The sequence below is a fragment of the Cupressus sempervirens genome, chromosome 9, assembly GCF_028749045.1.
Source record: "Cupressus sempervirens isolate cs-2001-9-10 chromosome 9, ASM2874904v1, whole genome shotgun sequence".
NCBI lineage: Eukaryota > Viridiplantae > Streptophyta > Pinopsida > Cupressales > Cupressaceae > Cupressus > Cupressus sempervirens.
Window position 1 is genome coordinate 165,975,308 of NC_143126.1, and position 20,544 is coordinate 165,995,851.

Consider the following 20,544-nt stretch of genomic DNA (forward strand, 5'->3'; position numbering starts at 1 on the left):
GAGCCATCTACACTCATTTCACCTAGGGCACTGTCCATTTCTAGGTTTTTGATTTCTTGAATAGAACATTTGAAATGAGTATGAATATCATTGATAAGAAGTACCTTAGGGGGTATTTGTGATTGAGCTCTAGTTGGGTTGATTGATTTTGCAACGGCCGAAACAATCTTGAAATTGGGCACTTTCCATTCTATACCCTTTACTAACATCTCTGAACCTCTTTTCGCCTTGCTGCTGCTAGTGCTTACAGATGCCATAGCTGCTTGGTAAATATAAGAAAATCTTGAACAAATTCTCCACTTGAAATTCACTTGGGATTTGCTTTGGATTCACTGGAAATCTTTTAGCTCTGAGTATTCTTAAGTCACGGTGTAAAATAAAATTGAATTTTGCCCTTTTGATGAAAATGTTTTCATTAATGCTTAGTACGAAGGTAGATGAGATGACATAGTGCTTGCCAGTCTATCATCGCTATACTCAGTAAAGCTTTGCAACTCAGTGATCATACAAAATCTTTGATACTCCCGACCTAGCTCGGTAAAGTCTTTAACCAACCTTGCTCGGTAAATGCAACATGGTGAATGATAACTTTCCTTTGGTTCTTGAACCTGAAATATTGATTTGATCATTTGCACTCTTTCACTCTGGAACTGCTTGAGATATGGCTAAATGATGTAGTTCTTGATTCTTCTTACATCTAATTGGAAATGGTGGAGTCACCCATTTCTTGAGTGACATAACCATCATTTGAACTGTCTTGCTTGGTAGATTTAGGAATCCATTGTTGTCTCATCTACTTTCGAATGTTATCAGCTTTAGCTTTCTTTTCATCTTCAATTCTTTCAGTATTCATGCAATTCTTGGCTATATGACCAAGTTCTATACATGTATAACATCTTATTGTTGTGTCTCTTTTCCTCAAGTGATTCCTTGAGCAGTCTTTGCCAACATGTCCATATTCTCCACAATAATGACATCTACACCAAGTAATGTAGTCCCATCCAAAGATTGCTTTGACAAGTTGTTCAGCTAGATTGAATGATTTGGATCTGCATTGGAATGCCTTGTGACCATGTTTCTTGCATTTGTGACATTTGCCTTCAAATTTTGGTTTTTCTTTACATTCATTAGCTTTGTGACCATGTTGATTGCAGTTGAAGCATTTGCCATTGAATTTTCTTTTTCCATTATTCTAACATTTGTTTGATGTATGACTTATCTTGCCACAGTGATTGCAAGTGGGATTCCCTTGGGTACCTTGTTTGGAGGATTCACCTTCTTCCTTGTATCCAAGACCGGCTTTACCTTTTTGTCTATGAAGATTCTGCTCATGTTGTTGATTCAATTGCTTGATGTCTGTTTGAGATTTCATCATTCTTTCATTGACTTGCCTTTCAATGATCAAGTCATTTTCCAAGCTTTCATTGATTTGTCTCTCAGATCTCAGATCACCTTGTAAGCTTGCATTGATTTTTCTTTTAGCGATTAAATCATTTCTTAAACTTTCATTCTCAGATCTTAGATTCATAACTTCTTAATTTGCATTAGATAGTTGACCTACAAGATTTTCATGCTGAAGGAATTGATTATTTCTTACCTCCAGGTCTTCATTTTCCTTGTTTCTCTATTCCAAAACTTCACATAGCTTGATGGATTGGATTTCTTGTTCTCTTTTAAGCTTCCTTACTTCTTCCTGCAGAGAACCATTTTTAGCTAAGAGTTCTATGATTGCTTCATTAGCTTCATTTGAACTACTTGATGGTAAAAGGTCTTCAATCTTTTCTTCAGCATACTGATGATCATTCATTTGTCTTGCAAGTCCCTTCCTTCTTTTTATAGATTGAGAAAGATGCTCCTTTTCTTCTTTGAGTTAAGCCATGGCCATTTCCAAATCTAGCTTTTCATTTTCAATAGATTTGTCAAGTCTGAATATCTCCATTGTCCTTGATCTTTGCTCAAGCTGTCAAACTTTATCCTAAGAACCACAAAGCTCTGATACCAATTGTTGGAAATATTTATGATAAGGTAGGTTACTAAGAGGGTATGGGTGAATAAGTAACTTATAAAATTTTTATCATATTCATCATTTTAACCATTCACCATTCATTCATTTAAACTATTGCATAACTGAAGAAACAAACATTCATTACACATGTACACCGAGATTTGGTGACCCAGAAACCTTCCAAATAGAAAGTAAAACTGGGGTGGGGATGGTACCCATAAAACTTCAATACTATAGTATAAAGTTGTCCTATTAAGGCTTACAATGATCACTTCTAGTGATCTTCCCTGTTAGGAGCAAGTAGGACTGCTAGATCCACCCTATTAGAAGATTTACAAACATACAGTGAAGTATGCACTCTGCTACGAGATTTACAAAAAGATTGTTAGGTCCACCCGATTAAAGGATTTATGAACTGATTCACCTGTTAGGATGAAGCAGTGGATCTTCCTACAACTATTTTCTTATAAGATCCTTGTTGCATTGATCACCTGATGTGACAAGTATAGCTTTTCTGCTCCTATGTTGACGTTGTTCTATTCCCTTTTATTTTGCTGCTGATTCGCTTTCACTTTTCTCAAAATATATCAATACCTTCTTCATATGTGAATATTAATCTTGTTTCTACACATTATATCATACTAAAAATGATATCCTACATTTCATATATACCATTTCAATATTTACAACTACAAGTTTGGCTAAAACATAAGTGAACAAAACATTACTGAGTTGGCCAGATAGTAGAAAACTCGGGTTCCTCAAACTGACTTGGTGACCTTTTGATACTCAGAATCTACTATATTACTTGGCATCATCATGCACTCGGTAGAAGTAGAGGCTTGGTTCATACTAGCCACACAATACTACTTGGGACTCGGTAACCATTGGTGACTCGATAGATATAGTGTCACTCGGTAAAAGCTAACTTCTTCGTTTACTTTGCTGTGCTCAATGAACACTGAGTCCTTCATTTACCTTCCTGTGCTTGGTGAACATTGAGTTCTTTATTTACCTTCCTTTTCTCAATGAACACTGAGTTCTTTATTTACCTTCCTTTACTCAATGAACATTAAGTTCTTCATTTACCTTCCTGTGCTCCGTGAACACTGAGTTCTTTATTTACCTTCCTTTGCTCGGTGAACACTGAGTTCTTTATTTACCTTCCTTTGCTTGGTGAACACTAAGTTCTTCATTTACCTTCCTTTGCTTGGTGAACACTGAGTTCTTCATTTACCTTGCTTTTCTTGGTGAACACTGAGTTCTTCATTTACCTCGGTTTGCTCGGTGAACACTGTTGAACTACCCATTCACTCGGTAACCTCTGGAATGCCTGGTGAGAACTGTTTACCTGCTGAACTTATAAGGTAACCACTAAATGCTTGGTATATACTGTAGACTAAATGATGAGCTCAGTAAGCATTCAGAACTAAATAAGTGTTTGCACTAATGAAAAATATATCATAATTCCAACATATATGTCTAGCATCACCAACAAAAAAACTAGAAAAGAAACCAACCGAAACTCTTAACCAACCAAGGGGACTAAGAATTCCATTTCACTCCCCTTTTGTGGGAGCATAAATTCATATCAAATTGAGGTAGGGCCTTTTTAGATCCTTTCCTAGTCATAGGTGTCCATCCATCCTCAACCATCATAGCCTTAGACTATCAATTTTGAAAATCCAAAATAGAGGGAAACTCATCCAAATTTTGAGAAGGACCATCTATTATCACTTCTTCCATCAAACTAGAACTAATACCAATAGTCTGATTACCAATTCCAGTAGTAGCAATAGAGAGAAACTCATCCTTTTGAGAAGGACTATCTTTCATCACTTCTTCCATTAGATTGGAACTAATACCAGTAGTCTAATTACCAATTCCAATAGCAGCAAAACCAAAAAGAAGAACTATTACTAAAGCTAGTAGATATTCAATGACCAGATCCAACAGTCATAGCACAATGCAACTCACCTTGTCTAGAATCAAAGCCTGCACCAAGAACACTAGATTTAACACCTTGACTAGAAATGGTCTCAACCTCCTTTTGAAAGGTTCTAAGACAACCAACAGAAAAAGGACCAACCCCATAAGAAACTTGGGCATCCATCTTGGAATCAAAAGCATTCAGCATCTCAGAAGGAATAAATTCCAATATAGAGGATGAAGCCCCTTGCTCTACAAATCCAGAAACCTCATCCACTGGAACAAATGATTTGACTACTAAATAATTTTGGTCCAATACACCCTTCCACCAAGAGGGGGGTCATTTATTTCTATATTTTCCAGTGTCACACTTAGTAGCCATATGTCCAGTATTGAAACATTTTTTACACCTAAAAGGGAGGCCCTCATAATCAAGCGATTGAGTCCAAGAGCCCTTTGAATAAATTAAAATAATCTCAGCTCTGAGACCCTTTGAAATATCAATATCCACTAGAATCCTAGTATAAGTAGAATGGAAATGCTCAAAATATTGGGAATCAACCAAATGGAAATCCCCTAAGGCCTTGCCAATTTCCATAAAATAAGAATTCACCCAAAAATGAAGAGGAAGATTAGGAAGCCTTACCCAAGTTGGGATTTTGAAAGATTATTGGCCAGCATTGTATTCTGACACTCGGTCATCACTAAATTACTTGGTCACTACTAACTTTTCTATTTGGCACATAAACATATGCTTGATCAATATTGATGCTTGATTGACACTATATCTTCTCAGCTTTTACTAGCACTTGGTCAACTCTAGCATCACTCGACATAAACTTCAAGTTCCTTAATCTTCTACTCTTTTTCTAAGTCAAGCCTATGTATTTGGTCAATCTTTAATCACTTCTTCTAGGCTTTAGTACAATTGTCTTCTTCACCTTTAATATGATTAAGAAATCACTTTATCTTGTCAAATTCTAACTAATTCACGTTCCCATTGTAGTTCCTCATAAATAAACCTTTCATATATGTCCTTTTGTTATGTCCTTCTCAAATCCTCTTCATCAATCATCTTTATATGGCACTCTAATCAGATAGTATTATCTTACCAATAAGGTTTGACATTAATGACAATATAACAATTGCCTCAATTGTAGTTTCCAACAATCTCCCTCTTTGGCATTGATGGAAACACCTCTAGTTACCATGCAATCCAAAACATGTATGAAATTGAACATCTCCCTTTGTATTTAGTGTGAGATCTTCATTAATAACCTTAGTTTCATCATGATTCTCATCCATAAAGGTCTGATATGGAACACATAAACTCCCTCTATCATGTCAAATCATGAAATCAATCAATTTCATCTATATTGTTGGAAACACCTTGGATACATTCTTGCTCTTTGCAACATCTCATTAACTCTACATGAATATTATCTCCCTTACATTTTCTCCTTCTTCCATGGCAGGTGACATATACTCTCCCACTTCTTCGTACTCCATGGTAACTGACATATACTCTTCCTCTTTGACAATAATGTCAAAGACACTTCATCTATCACATACATATTTTTCATGTATATATCTTCATGTCGTTACTAAATTCACCATCTAGAATCTATTCTTATGACTGATACAATTTTTTTTTTCTTACTTCATTATTTTAGGCAACTCATAAACTGGGACTTTTTGCATCAACTTGTAAGATATTATGATCAATAGATTTGATGCAGAGCTCCATCTGAGCTGAAGTAGTCACATCTATGGGAATCACCCCTAATTTACCTCTTAGATACTCATGTGCATCCTTAGGTAAATCCTTACTGAAAATATCAGCTATTTTCTCCTTAGTGTTTACATACTCCAATATCACTTCTTTGTCTTGAACTAACTCTCTCAAGTAATGATACTTGATAGAAATATGCTTGGTCTTTGTGTTCATCATAGGGTTCTTTGATATTTTTCTAGTATTGGTGTTTCCACAAAAGATAACAATGGGATCAATGATCTCTTCCTTCATCCCTTTCAACAATTTCTTGATCCACACAATATTTGAATAATTTACTATTGTTGCCACATAGTTAGCTTTTGTTGTTGATTGTGAAATACAGTTCTACTTCTTGCTTGTCCATGAGATTAGACTCTTTCCTTGAAAGAAAGCTCCACAACTTGTACTCTTTCTATCATCAATATTTCTTTCCCATTCATCACCTGCATACACTTTTAGTTCAAACTTGTCATTCTTCTTGTTATATAATCCATAGTCTTCTATTCCTTTAAGACATCTTAGTATCCTTTTCATAGTCATCATGTGATTCTCCTTAGGACTTGCAAAAAATCTTACAATAATCCCAACTTCAAATGCAATATCAGGTCTGTTGTGAAAAATATATTGTAACTTTCCAATCATTGATCTATACAATGTCTAGTTCACATTAGTACAATCATCATTATTAGATAGCTTATGTTTGTATCCATAGGTGGGTTAACTGGTCTTCAACCTTCCATTCCAAAAAAATAATGTATCTCCTTGATTTATTTTGGTTGAGTAATGTAGATACCTTACTTCATCTGATATACTTGTAAACCAACAAAGAATTTGATCTAATCAAACATAGATTTTTCAAATTATTTACTCATCTCATCTTTAAATGATTTGCATAATGCATCCTTTCCTCCAAATATGATATCATCAACATAATTTTAGACAACCATATCTCATTGTTACCTCCAGTCTTCAAGTGCATATTGATGTTATCATTTGTTCTTACAAATCTAATCATTACCAAATAATTGTGCAGCCTTTCATATCATGCTCTAGGGGCTTGTTTCAAATCATATAGAGATTTTTGTAGTTTAAATACCATGTTCTTCTTGTCAAGGTCCACAAATCTTTTTGGTTTTTCAATGCAAACCTCTTCTTCTAGTATTCCATTCAGAAATGCAGATTTGACATCCATTTGGTACACTTTGAATCCTTTATAATAAAAATATGCAAGTAGTGTTCTTACTCCTTCCAATCTTACATCTAGGAAAAATATTTCCCTATAGTCAATTCCTTCTTCTTATGTGTATCCTTTGCATACCAGTTTAGCCTTGTTTCTTGTGACTTCACCTTTCTAATTTAGCTTGTTCCTCAATACTCACTTTATTCTAATAACATTCTTGTCCTTAGGTCGAGGTACTAGTATCCAAGTTTTATTCTTCTTTATCTATTCAATTTCTTCATTCATTACTTGAATGTAGTCTTTATTATCCAAAGCATCTTTTACTAATTTAGATTCAAAATCATAAAGTAAACATGTATCACTTTTTATTCTTTTCCTTTTTATTACTCTAGATTCTTTGTTACCACTGATTTTCTCAGGTGTATGGTGTTTCCTCACATAATTTGCCAGTGTATCTTCTCTTATTCTTTCTTCTTGCATTGGTTCATCTTTAAAAATGAATTCAAGTTCATTTTTTGTCTCTACTTTAGGTTCTTGTTCAAGTTCTACTTTCTCAGCAATGTCTTCCTAATGTTCAACATCTTTTCTATGTACCCCAGCATCATTTTTCTAATGCTCAACACCTATAGTATGTTTCTAAACAACCTATTATTGTGACTCGACATTCATAGTTCATTGTTGCTTAGTAGCTTTATTCTCTAGTTCAAGTAAGGTGCATACTAATGTACTTACATCTCTCCAATATTTTTGTGACACATTCCTCTCCATCATCAATGTTCTATCACAATCCATGATTGATCTATTTCTTCTTTTAGCTATTCCATTTTGGGGAGGGGTCCTAGGTGTTGACATCTTCCTTTTGATTCCTCTATAATTACAGAATATATTGAATTTATTTGATGTAAGTTCTCCTCCTCTATCAAATCTCAAGAATTTCATACTCTTACCTGTTTCCTTTTCAAGTCTAGCCAAATACTACTTAAACTACTAAAAAGCATCAGACTTTTCTTAAAGAAACATCACATAAAACATTATAGAGTCATCATCAACAAATAGAATGAAATATTTGTCACCATAGTAACTTTGTACACCAATAGGTCCACAAAGGTCAGTATGAACCAATTCCAAAATATCATTAGATGTGTAGGGTTTTCTCTTGAAACTAGACTTTTTCATTTTTTGTAATTGACATTGTTTACATATGGCATTATCAACTTTCTTCAATCTTGGTAACCCTCTTACTCTTTTCATCTTACTAATGCTTACAAAATTATCAAATTTCACATGACATAACCTCTTATTCCAGAACCATATATCTTGATTATGTGCAAACAAACATGTCTTATCAAATAAATCTAGATAGAACAAGTTACCTCTTGTCTGATCAACACTTCCAATCAATTCACCAATAGCATCAAATATCGTAGCCTTTTTGTGATGGAATTCAACTCGGTATCTTGATTTGGTCAACTATGAAACACTCAACAAGTTATAGTTACATCATTCAACCTAATAAACATTATCACACTTGATTTTATTAGTCAGTTGTATTGATCCTTTCACAAGATATGGTGCGTCATTGCCAAACTTGATACAACTATCTTTGTATGGTTACACGGTTTCAAACTTAGTTTTATCACTAGTAATGTGATGTGAATAACCACTATCAATCATCCATTTATCACCTTTACTTACATATGAAATTAATGCAATTTTCTCATCTTCATCGAAATCTTCTTTCATAGCAGCATAGACAACTTCTTTATCATTACTATCAGTCTCATTATTGGTTTCTTCTTCAAAAATGTAACAAGATTTCTTACCTTTTTCTTTGCAGTCCTTGTTTCGCATGTTGTCTCAGTCATCTCTTATTCCTTTATACTTGTTTTCCCTTCTTTTATTCTTATCTTCTTTGTCAAGACATCTTATTGTAACATGACCAATTTTGTTACATGAGAAGAATATTATAGGAAGTTTATCTTTGTATTTTCCTCTACCTCTTAAAAGTCTTCTTTCCATAAAAGCTTCAAGCTCATCAAAGTCACCATCAAAACATCACTATCACTATTCACATATTTTCCTTTTCCTTTCTTACTAAGAAGCAATTGAGATTTGAAAGAGGATTTGACAGTTGGAGTGAAATTATCAAAATTTGACATTTCAAAAGTAGCAAACCTACCAATTACACCTTCCAAAGTTAGGTTATTACAAGGGGTAAATCGCAGTTCTTGTATTGCAGAATTGCTAATAGCATAGATAGGAAGTAGAGTTCCCAATACCTTGTTGATCATATTCTCATCATCTTCCATTTGATCCTCATAGAGAATTTACCACTTCTTTGATTATTCCACAATACTAAAAAATGCTCTTGCCTTCTATCATTCTCATTTCATCATACTTACCTCTCACTATTTCTGATTTTTCTCTCAAAACATTTGTACCTCCTCCATATATGGTCTATAGTGTATCCCACATTTTCTTATCATTGTTGCATTCCATTATGTCATCAATCTCTACATAGCTTAGTGCTGATGCAATCTCCAACATAGCCTAATTGTGCTCTTACTTCTCTTTCATCTACAGGCTTGTCAAAGGAACTATTATAGTAACATATACATTCTTTGTATAGTGTATTGCACCATCTCCAATTCTTTCTATATTCAATTTCATCAAAATTTTCCATGTAGGGAAGTTTTTTTTGTTCAACCATGGCACCTCCTTTTTGTACATCTTGATCTTTAGCTCCAAGTACCTTAAAAAATTCTCTAGAAACACTAATACTTTGATACCAATTGTTAGAATGATTTAGAATAAATGAGAGGCGGGTGAATCAAATATCCAAGGTCCAAATGTACCAATTGAACTTTTAGTCACTTTAAATACTTTAGATCTAAACATTCAATAGCTCAGTCTCTATAGCAGATAATTAGTAACATAAACTTGCAGTCCACTATCCTAATAGTAACAAATTTCTAGAATGTAAAACATTAATAGTTAAACATATCATATAACATCCACACTAGTATGACACTAGGATTTAATGGAGAAACCCAATTCGGGAAAAATAACCAATAACATGTCACAAATTGTTTACTCTTATGAAGTGAGTTATGTTAGGAGCCAATCCTATTAAAGGTTACAAAACACATTGTTAAATGTGACCTTGTTAAAGGATTTAATCACCCTACTAAGAGTATCCTTATTACAGAACTTATGAACATTCCATTAGAATTCCACCTTGACTAAAGGGTTTACATATGACTATTAGGTCAACCTTGATTAAAGGATTTCAATAGTGATACAGTAGTTAGAAAGCAATAGTGGGTTTGATCTGACAATTACAACTCACTTTGCAAATTCAGTTCACAATTTGGTTCACATGTTGACCCACTGACTAACCTCCATTATCATATTTGTCTCTTATCTTTTTGGCACTCCTTCAAGCAATCAACTTCACCTCTTCACAACTCTTCTCAGTCTCCTTCTCAAGTTTTCCAATCAATAGCATCAACAACTGCTTCAACCTTGTAAGGTCTTCACCATCTTTTCTAACCTCTTCCCTCCTTTTGGATTAGCCCTTATGCCACGTTAACTAGGTAATTCTAATATTTTTTCATGTAAACATCATTGTAGATTGTAGGGTTTGGTTAGATTCATTGAATCCTTCCACCATTTTGTCTCCTCATTTCTCTTCTAGAAACTTCTCCAAACTTCTCCTTGAATTCTTACATCGAAACTCTCAAACACAATTTTCCTTGAATTAAATGATCCAACTCATCCATCCTTATCTTTAACATGCTTTCAATATTCAATAAATCAACTATGTTGGCTGGAATTCACAATTTACTCATAATTTATCAAATGTTGTCCTTGGCCAACACTATGTTCTAACACTTGGTCATCACTAGATTACTCAATCACTACTAACTTTTTTGTTTGGCACATAAATTTATGTTCGTTCAATACTGAAACTCGATTGATACTATACTTTCTTAGCTTACACTACCACTGGGCCGAATCTAGCATCACTCGACATAATCTTCAAGATCCTTAATCTTCTGCTCTATTGCACAATCAAGCCTACATATTTGGTCAATATTTGATCACTTATTTTAGGCTTCACTACAATTATCTTCCTCACTTGTAGCATGATTAAACAATCACTTTATCTTTTCAAAGAACAAATGATTCAATTTCCTATTGTAGTTCCTCATAACTCAATGTTTCCTATAGGTCCTTTTTTTATGTAAGTTAAAAATACCCTACCACTAAAAATTTGAATTTAAATGTCTAAGCCCACCCAACGGTCACATTATGATGCAGGAGCATCCAAAGGTATAAGCGCAATCCTGTGTCATACAAAAAAATGTACTTAGACTTAGTTTTTGTTCCATGTGTTTTCATTTCTGGATACCCATTTGGGTCAAATAAAGGTTCCAACTCTCACAGTTCCACTATTAGTGTTCTGGGTTAGAGTTTTTAATCACCTTGGGATATGTGTAAATGCTAAAAAATAGGAATATGTAATTGAGCCATCATTTTGGTGAACTAGAAGGTGTAAATTGGTCAAAATATTTTCATTGTAATTTAGAGCATTCCAAAAAAAGAATCAAGTCAAAAGGCCCCACGGTTTGAAAGTTATCGCAGTTTTTCAACTTCTAGAGACATCCTAAGAATGCTTCAAAGTTAGGTTAGGTGCATTAAATGACCTCAAATAGGGAAAAAAATGGGGGACAATTGAAGCTGGTCCATAGGTCTATAGATCACTTCAAGAGCTTTCCAAAAATGTAAACGGTTCGTCAATCGGAGCTACGGTTCAAAAGTTATGCCTCTCGAAAGTTCGGTTACCGTTTAAGGATTCTTCTAATTTTGTGCCAAATTCTAATGCAACTTCTGGAGCCTTCTATTTGGTTGGTGGATGCCTACTAGCACTTTCTAGAATGTATTCCTAATCCTTAACCCTCCGGGGTATATTTAAGAATATTTTTGGCATTGTAAAAGGTAGTTAGGAGTGGAGTTTGAGAGAAGGAACTAGGAGAAGAATTCATCTCCAAATTTATGCTATTGTAAGCCCTTAGGGCATGTCTTGGAGTTTGTTTCTCTGCACTAAATGTACTACCATATTTTCACTATTAATAAAATTTTCCCTTTCCTATTTTGTCCATTCTGTGCTTGGGTTGTGTCCCCATCAAGTGGTATTAGAGCTGGTTTTCCTGAGTGTGTAGACAGAGCGCTAACTGTGAGGTAGTTTGCACTAGGATTGTGTGGTTGTGGGTTTGAATTAAGAAGATGCCTCCATGAAGAGAGCATGGTGGAAGGGACAGAGCTATTAATCCTGAGGAGGTTAGAGCCCTCCAAAGGAAGGTAAAAGCATTGCAAGAGGAGCTCAATAGAGGAACAAATGTTGTTGTAGGTGACAAAAGTGAGGATGACAATGACGAAGAAGAAATTGGACCAAAAGGGGAATTTGATGGGGAAGTTCTGAATTAGGTAGAGGAAAGGCTTTTTAGAGCCATTACGAAGTTTGGGAAAAGACCTAAAATTGATGTGGGTGTATTTTCAGGAAATCTAAAACCAGATGAGTTGATCGACTGGATCAATGAACTGGAAGAGTACTTTGAGTATGAGGATATGAGGGATCCAAATAGGGTTAAGTTTGCAAAGGCCAAACTAAAAGGCCATGCCAAAATTTGGTGGAAAGAGGTTCAATTGGAACAAAATAGAAGAGGAAAGGATAAAATCACAAGGTGGGATCATATGGTGGACAAATTGAAGAAGCACTTCATTCCTATTGACTATGAGCTTGATTTGTTTAAGAAGATGCACGGGTTAAAGAAAGTAGGAAAGTCAGTCCAAGAATATATAAAGGACTTTTATCAAGTACTGATTAGAGTGGGGCATGCAAAAGCAAATAAGGAGAATTTTTCTCGTTATATCAATGGGTTGCAACCTAGCATCCAGGAGGAATTAATTCTAGTAAGAATGACCAGCATTGAAGAGGCATACCAGTTTGCCCTACAAGTTGAAGAGAAGCTAAATAAGAGGTTTGAAGGGAGACAAAGAGGGCATGGTCAAGGAGGAAGGGGTAGTGGTAGGTCATCTGGAGGTCGAAATGAAACCCAAAAGAAAAATGAAGATGTGGGTACTAGTAGAAACCAGAGGAACGAGGGTTTCAACCGCTCCCGAGATAAAGACTTTGGAAATTAGAGAGGAAGAGGTAGAGGACATGGACAAGGAAGAGGAGGCTTCTGAGGTACTTGTTTCCATTGCAATGAATAAGTTCATCATGCCTTTGAATGCCGTCAACAATAAGGATGGATAGATAGGAGAGCTGAGGGTCAAGCTAGGGTTGCTCATGTGGATGAGGATGCACAATCATCACATTCAGAGGATGCAGAAAGAGGAGAGACTTTAGTAAATGAAAAGGTCCTACTAAGTGGTGAGATTGAACCAAGACAAAGGAGGAGTTTATTCCATACCAAGTGCAAGTGTGAGGATAAATGTTGTGATGTGATCATTGATGGTGGTAGCACTGATAACTTGGTATTAGAGGAGATGGTCTCTAAGCTGAAGCTCAAGAGGGAGAAACACCCCCAACCCTATCAAATTGCTTGGGTGAAAGATAATCATAAGGTCCTGATAAGTGAACAATGTTTAGTGAAATTAAATATTGGGAGTTACCATGGTGAAGTTCTCTATGATGTTATTCCAATGGATGTTTGCCATCTATTGTTGGATGGACCGTGGCAGTTTAATAGGCATGTAGTACATGATGGTCATGCAAACACATACTCGCTAACAAAGGATGGAGTTTGCCACAAACTAAACCCCATGAAAAAAGAAGGCGAAAAGGTATGTAGCAGTGCTAGGATTTGTCTTGTTGATGGAAGGAAGTTTTTAGATGGCATGAAACATCAGTGTATGTGCTATGCTTTGATTCCTAGGAAAGATAAAAAAAGGTAGTAGTGAAATACCACTTGAAGTTTCAGATTTACTAGGTGAATTTGGAGGTATTATCTCTAATAATGTATTAGAAGTATTGCCACCAATAGGGAAAATTAGTCATCAGATAGATTTAATCCCAAGAGCTAGTTTGCCTAACAAGGCTGCTCATAGGATGACTCCTACTAAAACTGAGGAGCTAAACAGACAAGTGCAGGAGCTATTGAGGAAGGGCTTGATTTGGGAGAGCCTGAGTCCATGTGTAGTACCTACAGTACTAGCACCAAAGAAGGATGGAGAGTGGAGGATGTGTATAGGCTCTTGAGCTATAAATAGGATTACCATCAAGTATTGGTTTCCTTTTCCAAGAATGGATGATCTTATGGACTGCTTGAGTGGAGCTCAGTACTTCACAAAGATAGATCTCAAGAGTGGCTATCATCAAATATGAATATGAGAAGGAGATGAGTGGAAAACTACCTTCAAGACCAAGGAAGGTCTTTATGAGTGGTTAGTCATGCCCTTGGATTAACGAACGCCCCAAGCACCTTCATGCGGCTTATGAATGAGGTACTTAAGAAGTTCTTGGGAAAATTTGTTATTGTCTATTTGGATGATATTTTAATTTTCAGCAAGACTTTGGAAGAACATTTATTGCATATTCAAAGTGTCCTTGAAAGGTTAAGGGAAGAGAAACTATTAATTAATTTGAAGAAGTGTATATTTGCAAAAAGGGAATTAGTCTACTTGGGATTTGTTATATCACCTGAAGGTCTTAAAATGGATCCAGAGAAGGTAAAAGCCATCTTGGAATGGCCTACTCCAAGGTCTGCTACTGAGGTAAGATCATTTCATGGTCTAGTTAGTTTTTACAGAAAGTTCATTAAGAATTTCAATGGCATATGTGCAACCTTGACTGACACAATAAGAGGGGATAGAAAAGAATTCAAATGGACTACAGTAGCTGCGAGAAGTTTTGAATTGTTGAAGAAGAAAGTGACAGAACAACCTGTGTTGGCACTTCCAAATTTTAGAAAAGTATTCCAAGTGGATTGTGATGCTAGTGGCAGTGCTATTGGGGTTGTATTAAGCCAAGAAGGTAAGCCTATTGCATATTTTAGTGAAAAATTGAATGATACGAAAAAGAAGTATTTTGTTTATGATCAAGAGTTCTATGCAATAGTTTAGGCCTTAAAGAAATGAAGGCATGATTTATTGCCAAAGGAATTTGTTTTATATACTGATCACCAGGCATTATAGTACCTAAATAGCCAAGGTAAATTGAATCATAGGCATATGAAGTGGGTAGAGTTCTTGCAGAGCCATACATTTGTGTTGAAGCATAGAAGTGGAAAATCTGACAGGTTTACAAATGTACTAAGTAGGAGACAATTGTTGCTTACAATAATGCAGGTTGAAGTAGTTGGGTTTGATGAACTCAAGAATCTGTACCCTGAGGATCCTGATTTTGCTGAAGCATGGAAAGCTTGTAAAGAGCCTATTGTTGTAGACAGAACTAAGTGGTTAGACTATCTGATTCAGGATGGTATGTTATTCAAGGGCAGTCAATTATGCATTCCAAGGAGTTCCATGAGGGAAAATATGATTAAGGAGAAACACAATGGAGGGATGGCAGGACATTTTGGTTAAGATAAGACCATTGCCATTCTCAAAGAACATTATTTTTGGCCTCAAATGTCATAGGATGTGAAGAAGTTTGTACAGAATTGTCAGATTTGTCAAGTTGCCAAGGGATTTAGTCACAATACTGGACTTTATCAGCCATTGCATGTTCCATCAAAGCCATGGGAGGACATAAGTATTTTGTTCTTGGAATGCTAAGGACACAAAGGGGTAATGACTTAGTATTTGTGGTGGTTGATAGGTTCTCCAAAATGGCACATTTCATTCCATGCCACAAAACTCATGATGTTGTCCATATTGTAGACTTTTTTTTCAAAGAGGTGGTAAGACTACATGGTCTCCCAAGGAGTATAGTTTTTGACAGAGACACTAAATTTGTGGGGTATTTCTGGAGAACATTGTGGAAGAAGTTGAGAACAGACTTGAAATTCAGTTCCACACATCACTCACAAACTAACGGCTAAACAGAAGTGGTAAACAGAAGTTTGGGCAATTTGCTGAGATGTTTAGTTGGGGATAAGCCCAAGGGGTGGGAATGTATTCTACTACAAGCAGAGTTTTCTTACAATAACTCTATAAATAGGAGTACTAGTAGATCACCATTCCAAATTGTATATGGAAGTAGCCCAAGGACTGCACCAAAATTGAGGAAGATAGAGCAAGGGGAGAGGACAAGTGTTGAAGCTAAAGAATTTGCTGAACATATCAAGTGTCTACATGAGGAGGTTCAGGCACACATTACCAAGATGAATCAAGAGTATAAAGCTAGGGCTGATCAAAGGAGAAGACATAAGGAATTCCAAGTAGGGGATCTAGTCATGGTACACTTACAAAAAGAAAGATTTCCAGCTAGTACTTACAACAAGTTGAAAATGAAGAAATTTGGCCCCAGCAAAATTATGAAGAAACATGACTCAGGAAATGCATATGACGTGGAGTTTCCATATGGTATTCATATTTCTCCTATTTTCAACATTGCAGACTTAACAGAGTATCATGATGATGGTGCAGATGAGGAGCCGATGTTAGAGCCATGTCCAATTCCTACTTCTAAGAAGGAGGAAATAGAAGACATTCTAGATCATCATGTGGGTAGGAGTACTAGACATAGGTAGTATGAAGAGTATTTGGTCAAGTGGAAAGGACGATCGATCGAGGACTCAACTTGGAAATCAGTAGCTGAGGTTTCCCATTTTTGATTTCCTCTACCATTCATAAAGTGACAAGGTCACTTTTCAATCTACCCTGGGTGTCTCATGCAAGAGCATCCAGAGGTATAAGGGCAATCCTATGTCATCCAAAAAAATGTACCTAGACTTAGTTTCTATTTCATGTGTTTTTATTTTTGGATACCCATTTGCGTCAAATAAAGGTTCCAACTCTCACAGTTCCACTATTAGTGTTATGGGTTAGAGTTTTTAATCACCTTGGGATACGTGTAAATGCTAAAAAAAATAGGAGTATGTAATTGAGCCATAATTTTAGTGAACTAGAAGGTGTAAATTTTTTGGAAGATTTTCATTGTAATTTAGAGCATTGCCAAAAAAGAATCAGGTCAAAAGGCCCCACGGTTTGAAAGTTATCGTAGTTTTCCAGTTTCTGGAGACATCCTAAGAATGCTTCAAAGTAAGGTTAGGGGCATTAAATGACCTCAAACAGGGCCAAAAAATGGGGGATGATTGAATCTGGTCCATAGGGCTATAGTGTGCTTCGAGAGCTTTCCAAAAATGTAAACAGTTTGTCAATCGAAGCTACGGTTCAAAAGTTATGCCTCTCGAAAGTTCAGTTACCGTTTCTAGATTCTTCTAATTTTGTACCGACTTCTAATGTGACTTCTAGAGCCTTCTATTTGGTCGGTGGATGCCTACTAGCACTTTCTAGAATATATTCCTAATCCTTAACCCTCCAGGGTCTATTCAAGAACATTTCTGGCATTGTAAAAGGCAGTTAGGAGTGGAGTTTGAGAGAAGGTACTGGGAGAAGAATTTATCTCCATATTTATGCTATTGTAAGCCCTTAGTGCATGTTTTGGAGTCTTTTTCTTTGCACTAAATGTACTAGCATATTTTCACAGTTAATAAAATTTTCCCTTTCCTGTTGTGTCCATTCTGTGCTTGGGTTGTGTCCCCATCACATTCCATATTTAAATATTTAAATATTCAATGGAGATACAAATTAAACCTCTAATAAATCTTTAATATACCTTGTATTTTACTAATTTTATGTCCTTGTCCCCATAACTTTCTCTACCATTAGATCTTACAAAGATCTACTGTTGTTGTTTCTTGCTTTGTGGAAATGGCTGACCTTTAGCCAATGTGAGGAAATGACTTTTTGACATCTGGAAATGGTGGGATCATTTCTTTTGGTGCTTGCACTGGATCTTTCTAGGTGTGTCAAAGGTTTCCACATGGCTCATTTCTGTTGGGCAAAGGTTCATAGTGCACACAATTCTAAGGTTTCAATCATTATCATTGATTGATTTCTAATTTATGGCTAGCACTTCCTTGCATCTAAAAGTTGCATTATCTTTAGCCAATGCAAGAAGTGAGGTCTTGACATGTGGACTTCATGATGTCATTCCCCCATGTGGGTTGTAAAAGAAACTTGTCAAAGCCAACATGAATGTGTCAAATTTTGTGGTAGGATGACAACGTTTAATTGGCTAGAGTGTTGACTATGCAAAGGTTTTTTGTCTTATGTGTCTACCGTCAGATCTTTCACACATCCATCATTGTCACTTTCCCACATTTTGAAGATGTGAGGTTTTTAAGAATGTGGGGAAGTGACATCATGCCATGTGTACTGGTGGGTCCATTTTTTTGTGGGCCACTAGTGCTGAAACAAGATTCCAAGTAGTCACCAAGATGATGTCATGTTAGTTACTTCATGTTGATTCATCAAGGGTATACGTGCTCATTGAGGTGGATGTCTCTTTGTTGTAACATTCTCTAGTTTTCTAAATTGCATGTGGTGTTTGAGTTAAACAAGGATATGATCTGTATACTTTGAGATTATGTTAATGACCTATGCATTCTTTGGCAAAGCTAAGATTGAACACTCTATTTTGGTGCATCACCCCTTAGGTTAGAATATGTAGATTTTCTTTCATGCATTCCTTCTCCCTTTTCCTCTCCAAGTGTAGTTTAGGTGCACACTAATAGCAAAGGAAGTTGGCCTTCTTTGGAGACCCAACCTCATAGTTCAATTCCCATAGCTTGGAGGTTGTTTCCATGTTTCACAAGGTTACCCTTATGTAAAAAATTCAAGCAAGGGTACAAAATTTTGTAATAATGGTTTTTGGCACACCTATTGGGACTACTCATATCAAAAGATCTCAAGTTTACTGGTGTCAAACAAAGATTTCATGCTCATGCTCAAGAGATAGTATTGCCTTTGGTATTTCAAGCCTTCAAGAGGCTCATTCTTCAAGTACTTGGTGACTCCAAGCTTCAAACACATCTAGTTTCTAGACCAAGGTTGTTGTGATTCATGCCTAAAGTAGACACAAGGGCATCTTCTAGAGGTAATTTTCAATATTTAGAACTATCATTTTCAAACCCTAGAAGGAAAAGAAAAAAGGCTAGATTATCTCTATCACCATTTAGGAGTGTAGTAGTAGCACATACACTTGCAAGATCCATCTCTACCCCTCCTACTAGTAGATCTCATACTAGGATACCATCTACTCACATCAATAGGCCACTTGTTTATATGGCTCGGCCTAGAGCTCATGCTTTTTCCACCTTCAATGGTGGAAGTCCTCTCCTCTTGGCTCAAACACATGACATACCAGTATCATCATTGAAAATTATACCTTATTTTATTGGTGAGGCCTCCAATTCCCCTACTAAACATATTCAAGAAGTCTTGAATGTTCACAATATACATGGTATTACTAAAGATGATGTAGAAGTTAGGCTTCTAGCTTCATCCTTAAAGGGAAACAATTGCAACGGTATAAAGGTTTACCTCATAACTCTATTACTGATTGGGATGGGTTAGGAACAAAGCTTTGCAAACATTTTGATGATAAAAGTGATCACCTATCACTTTTAGATAAGCTAACAACTATCAAGAGAGCCCCCCATGAATGTATGATAGATTTTAATTATATATTTCAAAAGACATGGATAGAGTACCCACTGCAATGAAGCCTTCCCCTGGTAATGATTTCTTACATTACCTTAGAGATTTCAATAGTGATATAGCTACCATAGTACAAACTATGGGATGGGATACCTTACCTAATGCTTATGAAATTTCTATAAGGGTAGAAAATATATTGATAGAAGAAGGGAAGTTAGCTCCATGGCCCCCAATGCCCTTCTTCCCTAATATGCTTAATCATTAGCCTACTGTAGCTCCTATTTCCACAACTTCTACATCACAACCCCTTGCTCTAACCCCTCAAGCTTCCACATCATCTACTGAGCTAGGAGAGTTGAAGGCTCTAATGCAAGACATTGGAAAAAAATTGCAAATTCAAGATAAGAAGTTAGAGGATAGCTTCTCTATGATTCAGAAGGTAAGAAACAAGGTGGTGACTTTGGAGAGGCAATAACCTCAAGGTAATAAGGCTCCCCAATTGCAATATCAATCTCTTTTGAATGGTAGGCCCCCAAACCAGAATCAAGAAAATACTTCTTTCAATCAAAATAGATCTAGTGGCCATGCTTCTACTTCAAACGCAAATCAAAGTAGGGCCTTAGTCCCTCAAAACAATATGGCTCAAGATCAAGGATTTTTCCCTCCTACAACTACTCATATTCCCATTGTATGCATCAAAAGGTTAAATCATATTTAGCTTTGACCACTCAATAGCCTACAGTAGGGAAACCATATAATGTAAGCCAACCCAATGATGCCTCACATTTTCAACAACAAGGTAATTGCTCCTTCATGAACCATCAAGTGGGAGAACATTTTCATGTTAATCAAGATCCCATTGCTCACAATACTAGGAGCAAGAGAAGAGCCATTGAGGATGCTTCCCTTCCTCCTTTTAATTAGGCCTCAATGTCAAATGTGATACATCATGTGCAAGTATTAAATGATCAATAAAATGCT